This window comes from Kryptolebias marmoratus, linkage group LG20 (assembly GCF_001649575.2).
Source record: "Kryptolebias marmoratus isolate JLee-2015 linkage group LG20, ASM164957v2, whole genome shotgun sequence".
NCBI classification, from domain to species: Eukaryota; Metazoa; Chordata; class Actinopteri; order Cyprinodontiformes; family Rivulidae; genus Kryptolebias; species Kryptolebias marmoratus.
This window is the reverse complement of record NC_051449.1, coordinates 2,390,705-2,400,533: the sequence shown is the minus strand read 5'-3', so window position 1 is coordinate 2,400,533 and position 9,829 is coordinate 2,390,705. Positions and strand designations below refer to the sequence as shown.

Here is a 9,829-nt window from a genome sequence, read left to right as displayed (position 1 = left end):
GTGAGTCATCATGGTTGTGCCCTGAGTCCTCTGTTGCTTCAGATGAGGCTGATCCCCATGGATTTACAAACACACACAAATACATGTCATATACACATTCAAGTCACTTGTTTTAAATAAATGCTTCTATTTTAATTCAGTTTTGGTCTTATTTGTAGCTGATGTGCAGGGGGAGAATGAGTGGTTGACCTCAGGCTACGGCCCTGGTTGAGTTAATATTTGGCGTGGTAGTAGCTGATAGTGAGTCACAACACGTGCTCCGAGAGCTAACGGATCATGCAAAGTAACACACGAGCTCGCTCGCACATAACTTTGTTTTTAAGGTTTCACTAAAACGGCTGCAGCTCAGTTTCTCCACGCGAGAGTTTCGTCAAACTCTGGCGTGGAAGGTGGCGGCTGAAACACATTCCTTCAAGGAACGCTCTGCCTTTAATTTTATTACATAAATTCACAACTGCTTTTGATTTGAAGCACGTGTTCATTTAAAGCACACTCTTCAATAAATAAATTATTAAATAAAAAAGCAGCACGTTTTCGTCGTCATTGTGACTGCACACAAGAAAACATCGAACAAAGCCCTCAGGCTTTCCATCAAACGCAGGACTCGTGTCTTTATCTGTCTGTATGCATCAACCCACAGCATGATTCATTTAAGGCATTTTGTTTCCAAAATGAAATCTGGACACCCTAATATAGTCTCCGAAGAAGCCGAAGTGACACAGAGGCCTTATAAATGCAAATTGGATGAATGTAAATGAGGGGAACATGTTCCAAATGAATACAAATGTCCAATACAATCTTCTTAGTCCGTAAAGCTTTCTCATATTAGTGTCTCCTCTCTGTCAGTGGTAAACCTATTATTTGATGTCTGCTGTCTGTCAAAGTCAAGGGTAATATTTGTTGCTGCTGCCATGGAAACGGTGCAATCAGAGTGGGAGGCGGGAGTGCCACCCTTGACACCAACCCATAAACAAGCCGCCCAGGCTTCTGATCCACAATGCATAATGCAGTGCTATAACCCCCATCTGCCCCCACTTCCTCCGTGCGGTCACTCTGCCTCGTCCTCCATCTTTTTTTCCCCCCCTCCTCCCGCTGTCGTTCCTTCCTTCTGCTTTAATCACATCCACCCCGCACTGTCTCAAATCAGACAAGAGGTAAAAATGAACAAAAAGAAAATGACGGAGCTTTTCCTGAAAAGCATACGAAGGAATGAAAATGAAAATTTGTCACAAACTGATTATAATTATAATTAAACGTAGCCATGAATCAACTGCAGGTGGAACTGGTCTCTGGTGGGTACTTGAACTCACTGCAGAGTTGTGTAATCCCGTTAATGCATTAAAGGACCCGTTTTATTGGGTCTGACGGTTACGTCACTTTTGGCTGCAAACATGAAGACAGTGCAAGTTACCAAACGGGGTTTTAAAGGTAAAACTAGAAAGCAAGCACGCCCTTTGATGAACGAACGAGTGAATGCATGTCTGCAGCGCAGCAGGATGTGTGGCGTCACAGTGTTGTACTTCAGCAGGTGCAAGGAATTACATCTAATGATGGAATTGAATCCACCTGCAGCTGCGCAGCATTTACCCTGTGGGGGGTACCGAGGAAGCTCATTTCTTTCCGTTTTGCATCTTCAGGTCCAGTCAGGCTTAACTTTTATTTCTTTTTTTTGGAGTGAAATGACCTGTAAGGAGCAGTGATGACACGGCGGGCACAGGTTCCACATAAGCTTTATTCTGTCTGAATAAACCTTAAATAGTGAAATCATAAACGAGCAAAGGGGGTGGTGATAACTCTCCTCAGAAACTTTCATCTGGAGAACAAAAAACAGTCCTGGTTTTTACGGTTAAAGCAAAAAATATATATTTTCGATGTTGCAGTTAGTTGTTGAGAGTCCTTCACAATGAAGGGTCACTATGGTGAGAGGAAAATCAGCATGGCTGTCACAAAAACAGAATTTAAATAAACATACTTTGGACGTTTGATACAGAAATTTGTTTATATATTGTTCCCTGGTGTATTTTTTACTCTGGTTGAAACTTCCTCAGATTGTTTAGTTTCTTATTTACATCGATTCCTATGTCAGACAATAAAATCTGCCTTCATTCTCTACATTTTAAAAAAAATCACGACTTGCAAAACCGTATTCTAGGCTGTGTACGCACTTTTTCTTTTGCCCGCTTCTGCTCGTTTTGTCCCCACCTCTGCAGCTGCCCCCATGTTTAGGGTTTAATCTACTAGAGTACACTTTTAAAATAAAGAAAGGCAGATTTTGGAGCAGTTACTTTAATAATTATTCATCATCAGCGGGGGTTTTAGACCTAAATAGGTGTAGATTCTCAGTCATCCAGGGCATGGTAAATCCAAAAAAGGTTAAACAAAAACAGCTGGACTTCTCGAATCAAAAAGAATTTGAACTGAGAAAACTCCTTGGATGAGAAGCGAAACGTCTTAAGCCATGGAATACAAGTCCAGCTGTATTTTTAACCTTTTTTGTTTACACCTAGATATATTTTCTGTCTGTAAAAACAACGGAGATGGGTTTGAGACACCTGCGACGACTATTTTGAGAGAAAATTGCGACGAGACCTCTGCGAAATTCTGACCACACCATAAAACCAAATCAAAAGGGATAATTTTACTCAAACATGCACATTACATCATGCATCTTTTGGCCAAACAAAAAATGCAATAAAGCAGCCAGTTTTATAACCGACTGCCTCCCACACTTTCCATAGAACGAGAAGCCCTGAAGTAGTATTATATCACACGTGGTAAACATGAAACCGCCTCAGCACAGATTTGCCTTTGGTGGATCTGAAGGGCATCGTAAACCTGAGAATAGCTTTGGAGAAGCATTTTGGGATGAGGCTCATCTGCTCATGGCTACAGGTTTCAGTGTCGGCGCAGCAGCTAACCCACGGAGAGCTTGTATCTCATTACACAAAGGTTGCCTCGGTGCCCTTCTTGCCACAGTGAGACCAGATGACGCTGCTCTCGCTCCCATCTGTCCCGGCCTACTGACGCCTCGCAAACCAGAAGCAGCACAGATTGTGACTCCTGCGTGACTTCGCAGGCACAGCGGGCCCCGATGCTTCCTCCGGCCCCGACGGTCCTATGTCCCATATGACCCGATCTGGATGTGAGAATGCGCTGATTGCATGAATGCTCAGTTGGGTCTCTCTCAATCTGGGATAAACGCCTCACCGTTTTATCCACTTTGCAGTTCAGACTCAACTTCACGCTCTGATCTGAAGTCGTGACGCGACTCGCAAACAAATGCAATCCTCCGTTTCTCACGTTTGCGATTAAACATCAGTCTATGAGGTGGAAAATTTCCAGTTTAAAGGAAAATTTTTCCAAAAGCTGTCGTGCAAACAGCTGATGCAGAACCACTGAAACAACCTCCCATTATTAAACACGAAAAAGCCACAAGATGCAGAAATGGTTCTTGCACTTGCAGAGTTGTTTTTTGCACCACATTAACTCATAACTCCTTATAAATATCTGAAATATTAACTTAAAAATAGAATCAGAGTTGCTACGGCTTCATTCAATCCTGATAATTTCACTGAAAAGGAAGGAAGTAATCATCGGATGAACATCTACAATTGGAGTCAACCCAGTTCAAGATGGCTGCCTTTAGCAAACAAAAAGCTTCCATTTAAACCTTTGCTCATGTTTTAGATGTGTTTAGTTTCATGATTTTTTTTAGGTGATCCCAGCTCATATTTTAGATATTGTTGTATTTTTGTGTAAAATGTTGTAAAGCACTTTGCGTCGCCTCGTTGCTGAAAAGCGATAAATAAATAAATTTGACTCGACTTTGAGAGATGTCAAAGCCAACAACACAAACTCTGAAAACTAACAGATCCGTTTTTAAAATACGCCATTAACTACTGGAGTCTGTTAGCAAAATATCTCATGAACCAAATACGGATTTAATGAAACTTTCAGGAAGTAGTTACTGGATGTTTGGTGTGGAAGTAGCTGAGAGTCATTCATAGCGTGGACTCCAAGCCTTTAATTTAAAGTTTTATTTCAAGTATTTTTAATCTTTACAGTCTTCAAAAAGCCACCAATAACAATAAAGAATCCATATCTCTAAAAATACCCTGATTAATATTTTAAAAGCACTACAGGGAAATAAGCTTATTGATTTGAATTTGCTTTCTGCTTCGCCCCATGACCCAGTTCCTCTTTTTGTTTTCACGAGTGCCATCTTTCACAGGAGGACGCTATAATTACGCTCCATGTTAGATGAGATGAACATTAGATTCTGTTCATTAAAGAGCCTTTGGTAACACTTTAATATGTGGCCATTATTGCAGGCGTCATAAAAACACAAGAGGGTGATGGATCGGAGAGTTTTCTCTTCATGAGCCAGGGCATATTGTTTTAATAATCGGGTTCTAGGACGTGGATGATCTCACGCCTTGGAACGTGTTGATAAAGTAAAGATTAGATGCCAATAACTCAACAGATAAGACTTTCCTCCGAGGATAAACAGCAGAAAGAAGCTTTCACACCAGTAACAAACCGAGCTAAACAAGGTTTCCATTTTGTTATAATAAAAACAGCCTTCTGAGCTCGCTATGAAGATTAATTTAACATTTACAATCATTACATACTTTAAATAACCATTAAATATGCAGATCCTTATTCTGTGGCATGAAAAGCCCACAGAAAGCAGCCATTACTTCTGCATTAAATGTATTTACATAAGAGAACCTGCACATTAACCACAGATCGCCACCATCAATCACATCTGCAGCTCCTGACTGCGAGGCGTCGGCCTCTCCTGCATCCCATCCATCCAGTCTACTATCTCTCAACTTACATAACCTCCGTGGTCCTCGGGAGGCTGCAGAGGCTGCCTGAGATCCTATCAATGCTCAGGTCAATGCAGGTGATGACTAATTCATGAGGCTGTTTGCAGAAACCCTCATTGAAAGTCATTAGTCGCCTGTCAGCCGCTGCTCAGGCAGCCGTGGGAGTCGGGCAGCGTCGTGCGTCATGAAGGAGCTTTCACAAACACGACCGATCTGTGCCGTTCGGACTGAAATCACAAGGCAGGCAGAGGAGACGCAGGCTGAAAACTACAGGGTTTGTTCAATCCCTCTGTGTTTAAGAGCTTTGACTGAAATCTCAGATTTAGGACGGTTTGTGTCCTCACCTCGTCACAGTCTTGTTTCAGCCGGTGACTTGACTGTAAAGCCCTGTAAAGAAAATGTTTGGGGGTTTTTTGCATTGTTGGAAACATTAAAAAGGTCTAGCTTTCCTTGAAGGAATCACCGGCTGCCTTTCATGTTTTAGTTTAAAATCATCTCATGTTGAGAGAGGAAGTCGTAGCCATTTTGAAGACTACGTCACGTGCAATCTCTTCAATGGCGGGCTCTAAACGTTTATCTCCAAAGGCAAAAAACTTCCCAATTATTCCCTAAATTTATTATCCCTTTGTCATTTTGGAAATCAGATTTTTCTCAGTATATAAAACTGAAATAAAACTGCTAAAAACTATGAAACACCTAACAGAATAAAAAAAAGCAACAATTTGGACAAATATTCCCTCAGAGCCAGTTGTAATGAGTGATTCTAATCTATTGAATAGACAAATCTAATTAACCCAGTATTAATATTTATAAATTATTTTATTCATATTTAAGTATCGGTTCGGATTAGTTTTTGCTGTAACTCCTATCAGAACAGCAGACTGAAGATTTTGCCTCATCAGTAACACTTTGGTTGCTGCAGTTTTATGAATCACTGATGGTGTTATTACTCATGCGGGGTCTCAGGAGCCTCTTTGACCGCTGCAGGAGTCAGTGCTGACAAATATTTATCAACTGCAGCCGATTTTACGCGCCGCTTGTGTTTCTGATGATTCTCTTTGAAAGCTCCTTAAAAAAAAGGAAGGAAACTTTCATTGTCCCGGTGATTTTCTGGGGCTTTTACCTTCGTTTTTCTCCTTTGTTTGCCTGAAACGCCACACAGCACTCACCACCTTGGCGTTTCCTTTGCAGAAATCACCGCAGAGCTCCAAGGCAGACTTTTGAGAGGGTCGTATTCTGGCGACAATGTTATCACATGACAGAGCAGGAAGCAGGACCCTCCGGTTCGAGCCGTAAACGCCTCTCAGGCGGCTTTATCTCCCCGCGACCAACTGTGGCTAAGAGTTCAGATAAGCCTCATTGTTTGTTAGAAGTGGCAAAGTTGCCCCAGATTGTCCTGAAATCTATCCAGATAAAACTGGAGGGGAGAAACTCAACTGAAAGGTCTCTGATACTTCAGATGGAGCTCTGAAGGGACAGTCTAGTCAACTCTGAAGTGAGGTTGTGTCTAATAGTTATCAGTCAACATTAGGGTGGAGAAAGAGGCGAATGTCTTCATCCAGGCTAGGCTAACAGCTAGCTAAACAACAGTTTGTTTAGCTTGTTGCCATTTTCTCAACCAGATGATGCTGAGACTTAAATGTATCAATTCAATTCAAAAATACTTTATTAATCCCAAAGGGAAATTAAATCCTGGTTTCGATGGCTGATGGCTGTGGGCAGGAAGGGTCTCTTGTAGCGGTCTGTCCCGATGTGTCCTCGGTCCTGGTGTCCTTAAAGAGCCCCACCAGGTGAGCATTGCTGGCCTCCTGCGGAGCCATGACAGCCGAGCTCTGGAAGCTCAGGTCGGTCCTGAAGTCCTGGGCGATCTCCTGGACCAGGTGCTGAAAGGGCAGCTTGGTGGACTTCTGGTACCGGTGGATTTCCTTGAGAACCACGGTCCCGATCCTGTAGCGGTGAGGTTTCTTCACTCCGCCGGCTTTGGTGGCGAGCTGCTTCCTGGGAGCTTTACCTCCGGGGGATTTACTGCTTGGTTCTATCCATGACTGGACTTCAGGGTTCTTCACATTTAACACTTGTTATGGTTACGCATTTTAACAAAATGTCCAAAAGTAAAAAAGGTTTCAGTAAAAATCCTTCCTGCTGCACAGCATCTGATACCAGAGGAGATAATGATAAAAAAGTGACTTATGTCAAGAAAAAAAACCAGGAACAACATTTTCCAAAGCAACATCTCAGAATAAACGGAACAGAGCTGCTCCAACATGCAGCCGCCTCGAGCGGCGCAGTTCTAGAAGCATCGCCCCGCCTGATCGGCGTCTCTCATCAATCAAAGGTTTAGTCGACTCCCAGCGGACCGAGGAAGCGTCGTCTCACACCGGTATGTCATTTTAGAGAAAGAGTCTCTTCGTAAGCTCGTTCAGCTGAGCCTGGATGAAGACTTTTGCCTCTTTCTCCAAATTCCCCTCCTCTATGATAACTACATGACAGAACATCAGGTTAAAGTTGTTTGGACAATCCTCTTTAGGCCTCACATCCTTTGAAAGGAGGCTTAATTCAAGATTGTCGCCTCAACCATTGACGCACGGCGCTCAGACTTCTGCACGTGTTAATAAATAAAAAGGTATCTCAGTATTTGACCAAGTGAGCCATTTCTGTGTTAGCTAAACACAATGGCCATCTTGAATTGGGTTATTCAGGTGTCGATGTTCAATGATTTCTTTGAGTTTCAGTCAAATCATTAAAATAATAAAGCTAAACTTGTAAAACAAATATTACGAGATCATTTCCAGGTTGATGTTTTTATTCCAGCCACTTCCATTCACCTGTACGTCCATAAAAGCCAAATCATCTGCCCCAGAACCAAAGTTTCAGTCACAACAGAACCCTTATTACCGTGTTTTTTCAGCTCCACTTGTCAGCTTTCGTTGAGAAGTCGTTTCAGTGCTCGGTTTGACTTCATTAACCTGTTAAAGACCTGCGTGTAATAAACAGAAAACACATTTTAGAGCGTGGAAAAAAAAACAAAAAAAACCCCACGCTTCACCGCCCCGTCAACAGCTGCAGCTCCGGAGAGCAATCATCACCGACTCGAGCCGTCATGTTGACGGGTCTATCAGCGACTGGCTCGGGTCCCAGAAGCCCCTGGCTTTGTGGTCGGACCATATTGTCTGCACAGTTTGAGACCCGGCACCAGAACTCCCAAATCCTCGTTTCATGCCGAAAACACCTACTGACAAGTTTAATTAGAGCCTGGAGAGGGAAACAAGTCTGTAGTTGTTTCATGCTCGGCTGGTCAACAGAAGCACGTTTTATTATTCAATTATTTTTATTATAAAAGGAGATTAAACTGTAGAAATGTTGTAGCAACACTACCTTAATGAATGAAGCTCAATTAGGAAAATTGGATAAAAAACAAACAGGTTTGAGCCACATTTTTAAACGGGCATGTTTTAATTTTCCTGTCAAATCTACTTTTTACTACAACTTCAACACTGATATAATCGATGCCCGACTTTAAGTATTAACTTGTGTTAAAGTTTTAATTCTGTTTATAAACAATTATATGTAAATAAAGAACTCAGCTCTGTGTAGCTTCAGAAGAAATCTTCAAAATTAAAAAGACTTAACCCTTTTAGCACCATAATAATAATAGTCTTTGTCTATTTTTGTTAATAATTGTGTAAATACACATTCACCGTGGTTTTAAAAGGGTTAAAAAGTTTCTTTAAATTGTAACTAAATTATATTTTCAAAAAGGTATTAAATTTACAAATAAATCATGTATATTCCATCTTAAATTTGTGGTTAAAGTAGACAGATTTAGTAAAATTAAGTGTATTAAAATAACGCATTGCTGAAAATTACATTTTAAACCAAATGTTTAAAGGTTTAAATTCTAAATGACTCAAAATTAAATATGTAAACAATGTTTTATCAGCAGATTAACTTGTTGCAGCCCGACGTGTCGACTTCTCTTAATGACTGAATCCAGTATTTATATATAACAGTTTTAGTTTCAAGCGACCATTTAATGTTAAGAACATATTAAGTTCGTATTTTTGTAAACTAAATATCAACAAAAAAGGCTCACATGTCTGTAAATAAAAAGTTAAACTAAATGTTTTCAGCCACACATCCTCAGTTCTTCTTGTGGCGTTCTTAAATAAACATTTCGTTTCTGCAGCAGCGCCGCTGATCCAAAGTCCTCGATAAGAAGCGCCTGAAGGTCTTTGATCTCAGAGTCCAGGCGGTTTCCTGTTCCGTGAGGAAAACACAGGAAGTGCTGGATCTGGGCTGGGAAACCGTAAAACGGGAGTAAATCAGGGCTGGGAGACAGAAGCTTCCTGAGAAGCATTTGCAGAAAGGAAGTGACGAAACATGTCGTCACAGAAACGTGAGAAAAGAAATAAAAATCTAAATAAACAAGAAAAGGGAGGACGAGCTGATCAGCAGCCATAAACCATAATGGATCTAAAAGAAATGCTCCAAGGGTGTTTTCCTTTAACTTCAATTTAACATGTTTTTTTTATTCAAAGTTGCCAACCACAGATAACTAACATTAATTGGTTATAACTCAATCAGTGTGACAGATATTGAGCTCAAACTGTCAGGACCGGTGGAGGAGGAGGAGAACCCAGAGTGCAGACTCGTTAAAGAAAAAACGAAAATTATTCTGAGACAAACAAACAAAAACAACAGCAAAAACCCAAAATATAAACAAAACAAAAAGGCGAGGCAAGAAAACCAGACAAGAGACAAGAGTTGTACCTGAGACAATCAGGGCCGTAGCCAGACTCATTCTCCCCCTGCACATCAGCTACAATGAAGACCAAAACTTAATTAAAACAGAAGCATTTATTTAAAACAAGTGACTTGAATGTGTATATGACATGTATTTGTGTGTGTTTGTAAATCCATGGGGATCAGCCTCATCTGAAGCAACAGAGGACTCAGGGCACAACCATGATGACTCACTGAAATGACATGAATTAGTT

At 41.1% G+C, this 9,829-nt stretch overlaps 1 protein-coding gene across 3 annotated transcripts in view; it reads right to left on the bottom strand.

Moving 5' to 3' along the window:
• Positions 1-9,829, bottom strand: part of LOC108243851 (neuropilin-1a-like) — a 152,771-nt gene that overhangs the window by 105,815 nt on the left and 37,127 nt on the right. For 2 of the 3 annotated variants that reach the window (XM_025008901.2, XM_025008903.2), the window contains exon 2: positions 7,728-7,809. The exons of the other annotated variant lie outside the window; for it this stretch is intronic. The gene's annotated coding sequence lies outside the window, so the exon portion shown is untranslated. The remainder of the gene's footprint in view (positions 1-7,727; positions 7,810-9,829) is intronic. 3 annotated transcript variants of the gene reach the window in all.